This window comes from Papaver somniferum, chromosome 1 (genome assembly GCF_003573695.1).
Source record: "Papaver somniferum cultivar HN1 chromosome 1, ASM357369v1, whole genome shotgun sequence".
Classification (NCBI taxonomy): Eukaryota; Viridiplantae; Streptophyta; class Magnoliopsida; order Ranunculales; family Papaveraceae; genus Papaver; species Papaver somniferum.
In genome coordinates this window covers 86,017,003-86,035,138 of record NC_039358.1, presented here as the reverse complement: position 1 = coordinate 86,035,138, position 18,136 = coordinate 86,017,003, and the positions used below count along the sequence as shown (strand labels likewise).

The 18,136-nt window shown below is 36.8% G+C and overlaps 1 long non-coding RNA gene across 1 annotated transcript; it reads right to left on the bottom strand.

Annotated features, from left to right (window-relative positions):
* Positions 1–12,707: 12,707 nt before the first annotated feature.
* Positions 12,708–14,158, bottom strand: LOC113330926. Its single transcript, XR_003350578.1, has 2 exons — positions 13,674–14,158; positions 12,708–13,104 (listed from the first exon to the last, which is right to left on the bottom strand). It is a non-coding gene; the product is annotated as an uncharacterized LOC113330926 (long non-coding RNA).
* Positions 14,159–18,136: the final 3,978 nt, after the last annotated feature.

The window sequence follows — 18,136 nt, the reverse complement described above, 5'->3', positions numbered from 1 at the left end:
ATGAACAATTCGGCTGATAATTAAACACGAAAATGTTAGCCGAACTTCACTTTATGAAGAAAAATGCTAAGTTCGGCTGTCCTATTTTTCGCTCGAGTCAGACGAACTTAGGTTCGACATTTAAAGAGTGAAGTTCGCAGCCGAACCTAAATATGTTTTTTTTTTAAATTTAGGTTCGGCTGATAACTTGTCAGCCGAATCTAGATCTAGGTTTTGTAATTACCGAAAAAACTTATAAAATATTAAAAAAAAAAAAGAAAAAAAGAGAGATTCAACATCTATGTCCATGCTCTTAGTATACTTTTCTAATGCATTCAACTTGATTGATTGCACTGCAATGATCAAGGAGGTAAGAGAGCAGTGTCCTTCGATTGCTCGTTGAGTTCAGTTTTATTATGCTTCTCCTGCGCGTATTTATTACATGGAAAACACTTTTTCTTCTGCTTTAGGTGTGCAGCAAGGTCATCTGTTGGGGCCTTTCCTTTTTGCTTTAACTTTGCATCCATTAATACGGAAAATTTCAGAGCTATGCTCACTAAATCTGCAGCCTTGGTACCTTGATGACGTACCATAATTGGAGACACGTTGCAGGTTTTTAAAGATGTGAAAATTATTTAGGAGGATGGTGCATCGTTAGGATTACATCTTAATGTTCCCAAGACTGAGGTTTATTGGCCTTCTGTTGATGTGAGAAGTTTAGAAGCTAGGGTTTTTCCTCCCAATATTAGCAGACCCAAGAGAGGGGTTAAGATTTTAGGCGGATCTATCAGTTTGGATTCTCAATACTGCATGGACTTGATGCTAGGTCGAGTTCAGAAAACTATGGTTCTTATGGATGCAGTTACGAAGCTTGAATATCCACAGTGCGAATTTCTCCTCCTTCGGAATTGCACTAGTGTTTCACGGTTGTATTTCACTATGCGAACTACCAAACCATGTTTTATATCGGATACTACTGGTATTTTTGATGCGCACTTGTTTTGTTTCCTGAGGCATATAGTCACGGGACATGGCCCAGGTTATGGTTTATTGCAGCAGAGACTTACGACTCTCCCCATGAAGCATGGTGGCCTTGGTGTTTACACCATGGATGATACCATGATTTACTGTTTTATGACCTCTAGCTTGCAGTCCTTTTCACTACAAGGTCATATTCTCCAGCTTGTTGGTTTAGTTGGGCCTTGTAATCAACTTGCTTAGGCTTTACAGGATTTTAACAAGGTTTGTGGAGAAGAAATTCCTTTCCTAGTGTCGATGTTGTTGCCCGCCATCACTCTATGAGTTCCCTGATAACCCTGTTAGAGCTCTTCTCGGTCGAACTCGCAAGCGTTACTATCTCAAACTTGTTTGTCAAGTTTAGATGATCAAAACTATAAGTCTTGATTTCTAGTCAACTTCTAGCTATGTCTCGGATTAGGATAGAATGTGTAGTTGAGATTTAGACTTCACGACGTTCATCGATTGAAGACGAAAATCTACTGAGGAGAGCTTGGAGGAACTTCATCAACAAAAGGTATGTGGAGACTAAAACTTATCTATCACTCAGAAGTATATTCTATTCTATCTCCTATTGAGACCAAGTCGTATAACTATATAGACTTTTACATTATACACATTTGATATTTCGAGTTGAGTTTAACTCGCTTATATCTTTCTCGAAATATGTGTTGGAAATCTTTTTGCTTTATCTATATTAATCATTATTCTTGATGAGTTTAGTTGGAAACAATTTATTTGTTGGAAACTAAATAATGAGTCAAAAGATGATCATGTGAAAATCGCCTTGTAACATCTTACATGATTTATGTGAGACAGTCATTTGATGTAGACTCGGAATGTTTCGTATTGATCATTCGATCACTTGAAAATTACTTGTAAGCTAATAGTTTGTGTGAGACATCTATTGTCATCTTCTAAGGATGTTTCAATGATTGAAATGGGAGTTTAAAACAATTAAACCATTGTCTGTATATAGCATAGTATGCATACTAGTACGCAAACTGTTGAAATATGATTCAGGTCTGGGAACCAAGTTTTTTCACCAGTACGCGAATGGTTTAAACTGTCAAAGTACGGTAACTAAGTTTGCATACCAGTATGCGAACGGTTTCACCTGAGTTAGGTTCGGTACGACAGTATGCATACCCGTTTGCGAACTGTCGGACATGACCAGAGTCCGGAACTTAAGTTTGCATACCCGTTTTCAAAATGAGTTTGTTTAAGTTCTAAAATCGGTTAAGTATGATTTCATACTCATGAAAATATACATTTATATATTAAGGAATGCAATCTTTGCAACATGGCTAAAATGTTCATGAATTGATTCTCTTGAATCAAATCCGATTTTGTTTCAATTGTGTCTTGTATACTTCTGTGAGAATATAAACAATTCAACAACTCTATGAGTAACACAATTACATTCATTTGATTATCATATGATCTAGAAGTGTTAGATGAATGTGGTTAATACAAAAGTGTTCATATGGCTAACTTCGGTTAACTATTGTTGATCCAACTCAATATACACGTTTAGGTACGATTACCCATATATATATGAAGGTATATTTCATTTGTGTGTAACAAGCTAAGACCATCTAACGGTGGAGAGATACTGATTTGGTTTTAAGGAAACTTAGTTTGAATCTTAAATCAGGATTTCATCTAATGGTGAATATTGATTGCTTTGTTTCAAAGCTATCAAACCATGATTTGGAAACTATATAAGGGAGAACTCTAGCAACTAGAAAACTTAATCCCCACACCTCATGTGTGATACTAGTTGCGACTAGAGTCGATTCTTCTTTAACCTAGTTTTTTCCTAAAACTATTATAGGTTAACGACTTAAAGACTTCATTGGTATTCTGAAGCCAGACCCAACTATTTTCTCTGTGGTTGGGTGTTCTGATCTTACTTATTCTACCGTATTGAGTACTATCTTCTCTAAGATTTGCTCGAGTTTTATCTCCGATAGGTAAGATATAAAAAGTAATCAAAAAGCTCTTTGTCTCATTCTTTGTGATTCCGCAATAACTTGTTCCACTACCATATAGTTAAGTTATTGTGAGGTGATTGATAATTGTAGGCTTTTCTTCGGAAATATAAGACCGAATTATTAATTGGTTCCTATTCTTCATAGGTATTTCTGTGGGAGACAGATTTATATATCTGAATAGAATTTTCTGTGGGAGACAGATTTGTTTATAAAATCTTCGACTTTGGGTCGTAGAAATTCTTAGTTGTGGGTGAGATCACCTAAGGGAATCAAGTGCGTAGAGTCCTGCTGGGATTCAGGGGCGTAAGGAACTCGACTGTACCTTAATCGGTGTTAGACTTGGTTAGGGCTCAACTACATTCCGGTCTGAAGTTAACCTGTAGTAGGCTAGTGTCTGCAGCGGCTTAATATAGTGTGGTGTTCAAATCTGGACTAAGTCCCGGGGTTTTTAGAATTTGCGGTTTCCTCGTTAACAAAACTTATGGTGTATGTGTTGTTAGAGCACTGCTCGGCCGAACTCGCAAGTGTTGCTATCTCAAGCTTGTTTGTCAAGTTTAATTATCAAAACTATAAGTCTTGATTTCTAGTCTACTTATAACTATGTCTCGGATTAGGATAGAATGTGTAGTTGAGCTTTAGACTTCACGGCGTTCTTCAATTGAAGACAAAGAACTACTAAGGGTAGCTTGTGGAACTTCATCAATAAAAGGTATATGTAGACTTGAACTCATCTATCACTCAGAAGTCTATTTTATTCTATTTCCTATTGAGACAAAGTCGTATAGCTATATAGACTTTACATTATACACATTTGATATTTCGAGCTGAACTTAACTCGCTTATATATTTCTCGAAATATGTGTTGGAAAGCTTTTTACTTTAACCACGTCCATCATTATTCTTGACGAAAGTCAAAAGATGATCATGTGAAATCACCTGGTAACATCTTACATGATTTGTGTGAGACAGTCATTTTATTTAGACTCGGAATGTTTCGTATTGATCATTCGATCACTTGAAAATTGCTTACAAGCTAATAGTTTGTGTGACACAACTATAGTCGTCTTCTAAGAATGTTTCAATGATTGAAATGGGAGTTAATATCTCAAACCCATGTCTGGATACATCACGGTTCGTGTACTAAGTGTGCGAACTGCTTTGTTGGAATTCAGGACCAGAAGCTAAGTTTGCATATCCGTTCGCAAACTTATTCAACTGTTAAGTTAGGGTACTTAAGTTTGTATACCCATTCGCAAACTAATTTAACTATTGAAGTCCTGGAACCAAGTTTGCGTACCCGTTCGCAAACGGTTTCAACTGATTTCAGTCCGGAGCTAAAGTTTGCGTACCCGTTTGCAAACTGTCGGCTTGTGACCAATGTCCGGAACTTAACTTTGCGTACCCGTTTGTAAACTTAAGTGATTCAAGTTCTAAAATCGGTTAAGTATGATTTCATACTCATCAACAAATACATTTATATATCAAGGAATGCGATCTTTGCAAACCGTGGATAAAATGTTCATGAACTGATTCTTTTGAATCATTCCGATTTTATTTCAATTGTGTCTTGTATACTTATATGAGAATGTAAACAATTGAGCAACTCTATGAGTAACACAGTTAGATTCATTTGATTATCAATTGATCTAGAAGTTTTAAGATGAACAAGGTTAATACAAAAGTGTTCATATGGCTAACTTCGGTTAACTTTTATTGATCCAACTCAATATACACGTTTAGGTACGGTTACCCGTATCTAAATGAAGGTATATTTCATTTTGTGTAACAATCTAAGACCATGTAATGGTGGAAGGATATTAACTTGAATATTATATCAGGTTTCATCTAACGGTGAATATTGAGGCTTTTTTCCAAAGTTATCAAACCCTGATTTAAAGACTATATAAGGGAGAACTCTAGCAACTGGGAAACCTAATCCCCACACCTCCTGTGTGATACTAGTTGCGACTAGAGTCGATTCTCATTTAACCTAGGTTTTTCCTAAAACCATTATAGGTTAACGACTTAAAGACTTCATTGGGATTCTGAAGTCAAAGCCAACTATTTTCTCTGTAGTTGGGTGTTCTGATCTTACTTGTTCTAGCGTATTGAGTATTATCTTCTCTAAGATTTGCTCGATATTTATCTCTGATAGTTAAGATATAAAAAGTAATCACATAGCTCTTCCTCTCATTCTTTGTGATTCCACAATAACTTTTTCTACTACCATATAGTTAAGTTATTGTGAGGTTATTGATATTTCTAGGTTGTTCTTCGGGAATATAAGACCGAATTATCAATTGGTTCCTGTTCACCTTGATTTATCAAAATACGGAACAAACTTCGTAGGTATTTCTGTGGGAGAGAGATTTATCTATCAACATAGACTTTTCTGTCTGAGACATATTTGTTTATTAAGTCTTCGACTTTGGGTCTTTGCAACTCTTAGTTGTGCGTGAGATCAGCTAAGGGAATCAAGTGCATAGAGTCCTGTTGGGATTTAGAGGCGTAAGGAACGCCACTGTACCTTAATCATTGTGAGATTGGTTAGGGATCAACTACATTCCAGTCTGAAGTTAACTTGTACTAGGTTAGAGTCTGTGGCGGCTTAATACACTGTGGTGTTCAAATCTGGACCAGGTCCCGGGGTTTTTCTGTATTTTCGGTTTCCTCATGAACAAAACTTCTGGTGTCTGTGTTATTTATTTTCCGCATTATATTTTCTATATAATTGAAATATCAAAGGTTGTGCGTAGTTCAATCAATTGGTAAATCCAACCTTTGGTTGTTGATTGAAATTAATTGACACTTGAACATTGGTCTTTGAAACCGTTCAAGTTGTTTCTCATAATAATCAGGCTCGCGTATTTCTATCTATTTGATTTGTTGATTACATTGAGAAACATAGATATAACTCTTGGATATATTTTCCTTGATTGAGTCTGACTGTCTAGTTGATTCTCTTGGAATTATATTGGAGTTTGTCCATACAGATTTCCTAAACGAAATATTGGGTGTGGTTGTTATACTCCCACTTTTTCAATTGGTATCAGAGAAGACAAACACGTTTAAGACCTCATAAGTCTGTGTTTGTAGCAATCTGACTCTATGGACAGAAGTGATATCTCTATAAACGTACCGCCAGTCTTCGATGGCTCGAATTACTTATGATGGAAAATTGCTATACGTTCCTTTCTTCAAGCACGTGATTTTCAATCATGGATTCGTGTAGTTAATGGCTATGATCCTACGGTTGTTACACAAGGCGATGTAACTGTTCTAAAGGATATTGGTGCATATGTTCCTGCCGAGTTTCTCGCTGCAAAGCAAAATTCTAACGGATTAAATGCTATCATACATGCCATTACCCCAGATCTTCAGCACCATGTGACTACGTGCACTAAGTCTAAAGATGCTTGGGATATCTTAGAAACTGTATTCGAAGGAAATTCCTCTGAGAAAGAGCTAGGCTTCAAAACCTAAATTCTGATTGGGAAAACCTTCGTATGGCTGATGAAGATTCATTTGATGAATTTAATGACAAAGTGTCTGAAATTGTTAATGCATCTTTTGCATTGGGTAAGTTTATTCCTAAAAAGGATATTATGATGAAAATTCTCAGATCATTGCCAGCTAGATACGATTCTACGAAATATACCATCGTTGAAGGAAATAACCTTGATACACTTTCCAGAAATACTCTTGTTGGGAAGTTAAAGATCTTTGATCATGAGCATACATCCAAATCTGGAAAAGATATTGCTTTCAAAGCACAAAAGAACACTAAATTGCTTGACAAAAGTAAAAGTTTTGGCACCTATGTTGTTGATCCTATTGAGACTGATTCATCATATGAAGATCTTGACAACTCAGTCTCACTGATCACAAGGCAGTTTAGAGATCTTCTTTTGAAGAGAAGTAAACGGTTCATCAGAGATAAACCTAGGTCATCAGTCAAACCTCATGACCGTGCTCATCCTAAAAACAAGGACACCGTCGATACTGATGATGAGGATATGCCACGGTGCTTTAAGTGTAAAGATTTTGGTCATTTTGCTAATGAGTGCCCAAATCGTAGAAAATACACTGGAAACAAAGGTCTTGTTGCAACTCCTGATGAAATGTATGATCACTATGATTCAAATGAAGATGAAAAATCAAGTGTTGCACTCCATGGTGAAAATATTGATTTTGATAATTGTAGCAATACGTACATCAATCTTGATATTCTTCCCGGAGAAACTTCTTCAACCACTTTGGAGGATAAAATGGATTTTTTCCTGTCTATTGAAAATTCTATCTCACATGTTTCAGGTACTTCAATTTGTTTAGCAGCATGCTCGGCTATGGTGTCTGAATCATCCTCCACATTGACATATTCTTATTGTACTCTTAAGGGTCATGAACTCTCTAAATGTTTCAAGTACAAATACAAAATAAGATATGTCAGCAAACTTCAACGGAGAGCAAATCGATTAGCAAACAAGCTCAAACTTGTTCAGATGTCAAATGCATCAGAGGTATGTAAACTCAACTCGTTTCCGAAGAAGTTAATTTCTAAAGAAAAAAATTAGACCTCTACAGAATAGAATAAGGTCTAAACATTTTGTGTAAAAGGGTATCAAGAATTCCGTACAAAAAGTGTATGGTGGACATATTATTGTTCACCCCAAAACAGCTTAATTGTGTTGAAGGTTTATCTTGTCTCATGTGCCTGGTTTCAAAGAGACAAGAGATGAGCATAGATCAGGCTTTAGGAAAATAAAATTCTTGTTTTATCTTTTTTTTTCCTCTGTGTGTTTTTCTGGAATTCTGTTGATCTTTGGTATTGTTGATGGTGGATTTTAGTTCAGGGATAAAATTGTAAAACCAGTATTTAATGCGCCATCGCCCTGCAAAGGGTAAAGACGTTTAAGAAGTAATGAGTGCAGAAAACCTCTTCGCTTTGTTTAAAGCAATTCAATATGAATATATACATGAAATTCACTCAGAATGGTGCGTGCAACCGCAATCCCAGATATTCTGTGAAATTTTATGTTTTGTTAGCATTATCAATTAATGCATGATTCTCCTAGTATCTTCCGTGCTATGTTCTCAGCCGAACTCTCATCATTGACATGACATGACGATTAAGTGTTCACTCTCAGCAGAGTAGCATGCATCTCCCGAAGTGCCAATATTGAGATCTGCATGAAATACCCACACATGCTATATCATTCTCTAACAAAGAGAATCTCGTATCGACACACTTTTTATTAAGGATATCTCGATTGAACATGTTTAATTTTCCTAAGGGAAATCTAGACTGTCCATGTCAGTCTCAGAAACGATCACGACCACACAATTTGGCCGTGCAATTTAACGAGCATAGTCAAACCCTAGCAGGAATGGGAAACCATCATGATGACCGTCGGCGGGCCCACTAATGCCCTGACCGATCAGAACTCACCTATACACCTTCAAGCGCTGTCAAACGCCAACCCTAAGCAGGGTGGTCGTGCTGATTGGAAGGCGCTCGATCGAGCTGGGCTGTCCAAAACAGTCTTCAACATATCACAACCGCCCAACTTTTCCAGCTTGGTTGGAAGACTTAGATTGCTCAACAAGTGATTAGGGAAGTGATAGCACGCACACTGGCGGTCCCACTTTCCCCTCAATCAATCGGTTTTCTCACGACAAGGCCATAGGTCAATGAAACGTTGCCCAAATTATTGTAGGCGTGAGGCTTCGAGACCCTAATTTGAGTCGCGGAAGTACACTAGCGTCTTAAATCGATCACGACCATCCAACTTAACCAGCCTATTTGAATGGCTTAGGTCGCGTTTTGGACCATCAGGAAGGTGCACACGAGTTCACCACCGGCCCAACTCCATCCATGTTCGACTGACTTGCTTGAAGGAGGTCAATAGAGCATCTAGTTGCTCGGTCGAACTAGAGTGGCCGAAGCTGTTCAAAACCCTAATTGGGGTTTACGACAACACACTTCTGTCGTAAATTGATCACGACCATCCATCTTCACAAGCCTAAACGGATGGTGTAGATATTGATTTAAGCGGTCCCAAGGGTGTCAACGTGATCACCATTTACCCATCTTTATATGTGACCGGTCGGCCTATGCAAACCAGGGCTCGATGCCCCGAAACGTGCGCCCAAAAGGTGGTAGGTCACACGATCTTCAAACCCTAATTTTCACTTTGCGACAATACATTTCTGTCGCAAATTGATCATGACCACTCATCTTCGCCGATCGAATTGAGTGGCTTAGATCTGATTTTGATGGACCAAGAGATGTAGGCATGCACGCCGACAGCTCGTCTCCATGCATGCCCGATCGTTTGTGTGAATCACCACTCAGTGCTTGGATTCGATCAGCCAAAATAGGGACGACCGCATGGTCCCTAAACCCTAAATTTCATCAACGACAGTGCACAACTGCCGTAAATCATCTTGTCCATCCAGTTTTGCATGAATAATTGGACGATGTAGATTTATTTCCAGCAAACTTGCAAAGCAGCATGACAATAACCGGCCGCCTCTCTTTCACAGGGAGTGATCGACCAAGTGGTGGATTGTTTACACAGCCCTCAAATGATCGCCCAAAGGTAGTCTGGCATGCTGCCATTTTAAGATGCTCAATCCGCGACTTATCCAATCAAACTTTAAAACAGCGATGCTTCATGCATATCGATTGTTTTGAGCTGCTTGCTTAAAAGCGATGCATTACATGCATCGAGCACGTACAATATTTTATGAATATAAATTCCATGAATAACTTAGTTATTCAACCTAATAGCATCGTATGCTATTTTTTGCAACAAGTCCCATGACTTGACCCACTCATTCGAGACATCAAACATGTCACAAACTGGGGGATACTTACTGGGGTATTGGTCTGGCGGTTTACAGCGTGCGGTGTGCAACGCGCTCATTACAAGAACGTGTCAGGAAAAGATGGACGGTTAACGGTGATGAGGGAAGTGGGCAAAGGCTTGGTCGTGTGACAATCACCATCCTTATGCGACCCCACTACTCCATCACTTAAGTTTTCCCACTTCCTACGAGATGAGGATTACGCTCAAATGACTTGTATAAATAGGTTCTTTGACCTATTTTCAAAGGGACACGGACAACACAAGTGTTGTCAACACAGTATCCAGAAAAAAACACCCAGAACTGATAGCTTATATTATGCAAGTCAGATCGACATTCTGATACAAGTCATAAACAACCAACACCTTCATAATCTCAAACATCTTCTTCGCTTCCCTCCCTAAGATCAACCCTTCTCCTTCACCTTGTGACCGAATTGAATCTGGAACAACCATTTCTTGGTTTAGGCCAGAGTCTTACAGATTGATCTCTCGAATCTAAAAGTACTCCCGTGCAGTGCATTTTTTAGGGTTTGAATTCGTTTATCATCAACACACCCAAGTTTACCAAAAACAGCAGAATCAGTTTTTAGCCTCAAACAGGTATTGAAAAGGATTTCCCTTTTGGATCATTGAAAGAGGGTTAAAATCGACAACTCAACCCTTTTAGGGATGTAAATTGGTCGTACGTGAATCCTTTTCTACTCATATAAAGGTTCTGTAACCCTACATTCCTTTTTCCTTCCTCGAAAACTCTTTTTATCACAAGACTGCTTGTAAAGCTTGATTTGTGTATTTCTCTCATAATCCCATATTTGAATGGAGACTCCAAGCATCATGTCTTCTGATGGAAAAGATGTTAATATGATTGTTAAGCCATCAATCATGAAGAAAAAAGATAATTCTCTTTTCTCTACAACTTTGAAGAGAAAAAGGAAGAATATGAAGAAACCAAGGGCTATCCCCTCTAATCTTCAGAAGTTTTCTGGTGTTCTTGAAGAGTTGAAGGAAACAAGGAAAGAGATTCAGCAAATAAAGGATATTTTTTTAAGAACTCTTGAAATCAGAAGGCCCTGGTTCGGCATCAGTCTAGAAGGTTCGTTGGAATTGACTCCTTTCTTCATGAACCTTATGTTCCAATGTCTGTTGACGACAAGGAGTTCGAGGACGATAAAGAGTTTTTTCAAGAATCTTAATGTCTAGGAAACTTCTTATGAGAATTTTTTCTTGTGTTTTAAGAAGGATAACTAGGGTTTGGAATAGCATATATTGTGATTACACATAGCTATTGCCAACGATTTTCATCTTGCAATGTTTTTGGATTTATTTATTTAAATTCTAAGTTATTTGGAAGATGATTTTGCATTATTAATCTTTATTGGTTTTATATATTGCAAAAAATGTTATGGGATATGTGTGTTTACGTCCGTAAACTATGATTGTCCCATATATGTCAAAAGTTAATTCTATTATGTCATTATGCAAATATTGATAAAAGATAGAATGAACTTTTGAATATTCCGCAGTATTGATCTTTCCCTAATCCACTTCTATGTGAAAGTACTACACGACTCCGTAAGTTTTCTTATGTTGAGCATTTCCGATTAAATTAATCATTAAGGTTCCTTTGTGGTTAATTTAATTGAGTTTTCTGGATACAAATTCATGTTTCATTTGATTTTTTAATGTCCAAAGAAATCCTTATTTTCTTGTAAAATTAAGGTCGCTCTTGTTGTTCTTTCGGGAATGACATTTTATGGGGGAGAGTTCTTAATTAGACTTGTGCTTGATTGCCAAATCTTTGTGGGGAGTGCGGTTGTGGAATATTGTAGGAGTTATCTTGTATCTTTATAAACTCCTTGATGAATACAATAATTTTCGACTATGTAAAATCATCGAAACAAAGTTGATATGTTCTCTTTTAGTCATGAAGTATCTCCTTGAGAATTTCATTATGATGCCACTAGTTTTCATACCTTTGCCAATTTATATTGACAAAAAGAGGGAGAATTATTTTGTAGTTCACACCACATATACATATGGCTTACAGATCATTATGTAAGGGGGAGTGGTTTTCATTGTGAGATGAAGTATTGACTAAGGTAGAGTGATACATATCACCGTAGTATTATTGTCAAAGTTTTTATACAATTGAACTTTGATAATGTATAATAATATTATGGCACTATATAACAATAATTGGGAACATCTGTTTTCTTATTAATTGTTATGGCTACGGATCTTCAACAACTATGATACGGAGCTGAACACGTTCAGAATCACTGGAGTACTTGGAGTGACGAAGAATTCAAGGAATGTTGAAGAACCAAGGAAATCAAGCATTTGGACGAGAAGCTACAAAGTTTATTTATTTTGTAATCCATATGTATTGATAGTTTTGTCACTAAAATTGACAAAGGGGGAGATTGTTATAGCACTGCTCGGTCGAACTCGGAACCGTTGATATCTCATGCTTGTTTTTCAAGTTTAGTTGTCAAAACTATAAGTCTTGATTTCTAGTCTATTTATAGCTATGTCTCAGATTAGGATAGAATGTGTAGTTGAGATTTAGACTTCACGACGTTCATTGATTGAAGACAAAGAACTACTAAGGGGAGTTTGTGGAACTTCATCAACAAAAGGTATGTGGAGACTTGAAATCATCTATCACTCAGAAGTCTATTCTATTCTATCTCTTATTGAGACAAAGTCGTATAGCTATATAAACTTTACATTATACACACTAGTATAACACGCACGTGCGATGCACCTGCCGCGCCTTTTTTTTCCGTTGAAAAACCTATAAAACATAGAGTAACAAACTAAAACACTTCCTTGCACGCAAATTAAATCCATAAATAAGCATTTATAATTAAGAGTTAGGTTCTACAGAGTGTAACATTCAGCACACTGTAATAGTTCTTCGCAAAAGTGGAGTATACAGCTGCCAACACCCGTCCTGGGTTGGAGTCGGCCTCGATTGGGTCATTACCAACGTGATTAGAAGCGGAACCCCAAAGTGCAGTCTTCAATATAACCCCCCTAATACAGAAATTCCAAGTCTGGCTATGTGTGTGCATTAAGAGATTGTGGTGCAGATAACCATACAGACATAGCAATGGACGCAGTTGATAATGCATAACTGAGATTCTGAATTGCAAGTTCACACATTCGGCAAGGCTTCCCAACTGGCCTCTGAAAGAGATGGATATTGGTGATGGTTTTCAAGAAACCCACTGCATCTGCATCCAAAAGGTTGGAAATGTAAAGCAATCATAATGATAAAGTAGTCATTTGATGTTTCATTACAGAGTCATGTGCCAAAAGAGAAATGGGATCCACCATGTATCTGGTTGTAGCATTATACATTCTAATTGTCAAAAAAAGAAAGCAGAAGATATTAAGCAAGAAAATACAGAGAAAGGAGAGACACCCCTCTTCTAATTTTCTGTCTTTGACACAAAAAGAGGATTGTTCCAGAAATTCACCATTAGATGACACTAATGTGGCCTATATAGTTCATGAGTTGAATCAATATCTAAATTCTGTGACCCAGTAAAATTGCACGCGCTATGCGCCTGCAGCCTTAGCTTGAACCTAGCAGATGTGAGCAAAAACACAAAACCTGAAGTCCCAATGATTTTGAGAATCTTAATCCATTAGGACTTATGCAAAACACACACTCAAGGGTCATTATTCTTCGTTTCTAAAATTAGCTACTCTTGTTCATCAATGAACGCAATCAAATTCAATAAGGAAGATTAACACAATAAAATTCAATAAGGAAGAATAAGTTTGAAAAGGAAAATACAGTTGAAACCAAAGCCTCGTGAGTACTCAAGATGCTGGTATTGACGTCAGGAAAGTTGTGGTTCTGGTGCAAACTGAAGGAGTCGTTCAGGCCTTTTTACAAACACATTATGTGCCAGCAGCTGCTAATGGGAGAATATGTTAGTTGACAATGTTTTAAGCCATTTTCTATCTCCAGTTTCGAATCTCACTCAACCAAAGCTTCATAATCCAATGTAACTCTTAAGACTCCATGAATCGGTCACCATTCATCCACGAAAAACCCGACGACTTTTTTTAATCAGCTGGTTTTGGTAGCAAGAAGATGAAATTAAAATCTGGAAAATGATGATGATAATGTGTAAAATCTAAATTCTAAATTAAATCGTTATCCAAATTTAGTATGGGAAATCGGAAATTGATCAAAGATGAAGAAGTAGAGATTTCGATTGATGGAGAAGAAAGGAAACAATAACAAATAAAAGTCGGATTAAATTGGTTCCCCGGGGTTCGATGGAGGAACCTCAGAGTTCTTGAGTTACTGACATCTCCTTCTTTAAAACTATAGCTAATCCTTTATGCGGTAATTAGTGGGGGCAGTTTTGAGAATTCCACAGTATGACACCAAAACCTCCCAAAAAAGGGTTTTTTCTTTATATTAGTAAGATTTGATATTTCGAGCTGAGTTTAACTCGCTTATATCTTTCTCGAAATATGTGTTGGAAAGCTTTTTGCTTTAACCATGTTCATCATTATTCTTGACGAAAGTCAAAAGATGATCATGTGAAAATCACCTGGTAACATCTTACATGATTTGTGTGAGACAGTCATTTGATGTAGACTCGGAATGTTTCGTATTGATCATTCAATCACTTGAAAATTGCTTATAAGCTAATAGTTTGTGTGAGACAGCTATTGTCGTCTTCTAAGAATGTTTCAATGATTGAAATAGGAGTTAAGAGCGAAAACCCATGTCTGGATACATCACGGTTTGTGTACTAAGTGTGCGAACTGTTTTGTTGGAATTCAGGACCGGAAGTTAAGTTTGTATACCCGTTCGCAAACTTATTCAACTGTTAAGTCAGGGTACTTAAGTTTGCATACTCGTTTGCAAACTGATTTAACTGTTGAAGTCCGGGAACCAAGTTTGCGTACCCGTTTGCAAACTGTCGGCTTGTGACCAATGTCCGGAACTTAAGTTTGCGTACCCGTTTGCAGACTTAAGTGGTTCAAGTTCTAAAATCGGTTAAATATGATTTCATACTCATGAATAATACATTTATATATTAAGGAATGCAATCTTGTAAACCGTGGCTAAAATGTTCATGAACTGATTCTTTTGAATCAATCCGATTTTGTTTCAGTTATGTCTTGTATACTTCTATGAGAATATAAACAATTGAACAACTCTATGAGTAACACAGTTAGATTCATTTGATTATCAATTGATCTAGAAGTGTTAAGATGAACAAGGTTAATACAAAAGTGTTCATATGCCTAACTTCGGTTAACTGTTATTTAGCCAACTCAATATACAAGTTTAGGTACGTTTACCCATATCTAAACAAAGGTATATTTAATTTGTGTGTAACAAGCTAAGAACATCTAATGGTGGAAAGATATTAGCTTGAATCTTAAATCAGGATTTCATCTAACGGTGAATATTGATTGCTTTGTTTCAAAGCTATCAAACCCTGATTTGAAAACTATATAAGGGAGAACTCTAGCAACTGGAAAACCTAATCCCCATAACTCATGTATGATACTAGTTGCGACTAGAGTCGATTCTCCTTTAACCTACATTTTTCCTAAAACCATTATAGGTTAACGACTTAAAGACTTCATTGGGATTTTGAAGCCAGACCCAACTATTTTCTCTGTAGTTAGGTGTTCTGATCTTACTTATTCTATCGTATTGAGTACTATCTTCTCTAAGATTTTCTCGAGATTTATCTCTGATAGGTAAGATATAAAAAGTAATCAAAAAGCTCTTCGTCTCATTCTTTGTGATTCCACGATAACTTGTTCTATTACCATATAGTTAAGTTATTGTGAGGTGATTGATATTTCTAGGTTGTTCTTCGGGAATATAAGACCGGACTATCAAAGGGTTCCTGTTCACCTTGATTTATCAAAATACGAAACGAACTTCATAGGTATTTCTGTAGGAAAAAGATTTATCTATCAAAATAGAATTTTCTGTGTGAGACAAATTTGTTTATCAAGTCTTCGACTTTGGGTCGTAGCAACTCTTAGTTGTATGTTAAATAAGCTAAGGGAATCAAGTGCGTAGAGTCCTGTTGGGATTCAGAGGCGTAAGGAACGCGACTGTACCTTAATCGGTGTGAGATTGGTTAGGGCTCAATTACATTCCAGTCCGAAGTTAGCTTGTAGTAGGCTAGAGTCAGTAGCGGCTTAATACAGTATGGTGTTCAAATATGGACTAGGTCCCGAGGTTTTTCTGTATTTGCGGTTTCCTCGTTAACAAAACATCTGGTGTCGTGTTATTTCTTTTCCACATTATATTTTCAATATAATTGAAATATCATAGGTTGTGCGTAGTTCAATCAATTGGTAAATCCAACCTTTGGTTGTTGATTGAAATTGATTGACACTTGAATATTGATCTTTGGTACCGTTCAAGTTGTTTCTCATAATAATCAGGCTCGCGGATTTCTATCTGTTTGATTTGATGATTACATTGAGAAAAAGAGATATAACTCTTGGATATATTTTCCTTGATTGAGTCAGAATGTCTTTTTGATTCTCTTGGAATTATATTGGAGTTTGTACATACAGATTGCCTAAATGAAATATTGGGTGTGATTGTTAGACCCCATCTTTTTCATGTGTTATTTCTTTTCCGCATTATATTTGTTTATATGATTGAAATATCACAGGTTGTGCGTAGTTCAATCAATTGGTAAATCCAATCTTTGGTTGTTGATTGAAATTGATTGACACTTGAACATTGGTCTTTGGTACCGTTCAAGTTGTTTCTCATAATAATCAGGCTCACGGATTTCTATCTTTTTGATTTGTTGATTACATTGAGAAATAAAGATATAACTCTTGGATATATTTCCTTGATTGAGCCTGACTGTCTAGTTGATTCTCTTGGAATTATATTGGAGTTAGTCCATACAGATTTCCTAACGAAATATTGGGTGTGGTTGTTAGATCCCCGCTTTTTCAAACTATATACCTCGATGCAGTGAAGAAATCTATGCCAACTAGTTTTGTTATGACTGAATGGGACATGGTTTTATGGCAGTGTGATAGAACTACTCATGCGTAGGATTTTTTTATGGACATCCCTATTGAGGGCCTTAAACAGAAGATTGGGCCTCGACAGTTCAGCAATGTATTGCGCTACCGATTTGGGATTCCCTTCTTTGAGGAAGCTAGTGCATGTCCTTGTTGTGACAGGGAGATGGATGCCTATGGTAATCACGCTCTTCATTGCGATAGTGAGGTGGGGCTCAAGTTCAGACATGATCTTGTTCGATATACCTTAGTCGATATGTGTTATCGTGCTGGTGTGCCTGCAAGAAAGGAGGTGGCTCTTGGTCTCCATGCGAATGATGGGACGGATTTGAGACTTGTGGACATCATGGGTTATAGCTGGGATAACGGTCGTGATACGTGTAGGATGTTACATGTGTCTCTCCCTTCACTAGAGGTGGGTTCGTTCCTTCAGTTCGGGTCAAGCTATTAATGGTGTTGTTGCCCTTAAGCAAGCTAAGTATCTTGAAAAGTGTAGTGCTTAGGGGTATAATTTTAGTACACTTGCCTTTACTACACGGTTGCATAATTTTATGGCTAGTCATAATGCTAACGTTCGTGTTGGGAATTTTCTTTTTCATAGGATTGGTGTGGTTATTCAAAAAGGGGTTGGTGCTCATCTTGTAGCGAGACTTCCAACCAATTTCTTGAAGGAACCTAATTTTGATTGATTTATTTAAATGCAATAATAAAAGGGCTTGCAGTGCAACTTGTTGCTCGCTTGCCTGCTATGTAATTGTCATCAATTTTACTTTAAAAACTTCTAGAATTTCATTAGTTAATTATTATTTTGAAAAATTAATAAAGTCGTTGATAATAGAAAAATAAATATTAAAGTTAAAAATATATATATATATATATATATATATATATATATATATATATATATATATATATATATATATATAAATGATAACGGCATATTGTCATTATTAAAAATGGTGGATAAAGGATTATAGAATTTCCTTAAAACGGGTTTCTTATTGCAGGAGATATTTCATGTTTGTTTTCCTGGAACAGGACATATACTACAACAAACTGTTAACCTCATTTTTTACATTGAGTTACCCTAGTCGCTAGATAGTGTAACTCCATATCATCATCGAAAATTAAAAGGAGGAGACTATCATATTCGAATCATGGTTGTAACTATGCCTTGTTAAACAAATATTCTAAGATGTGTTCCATGTACTATTGGAA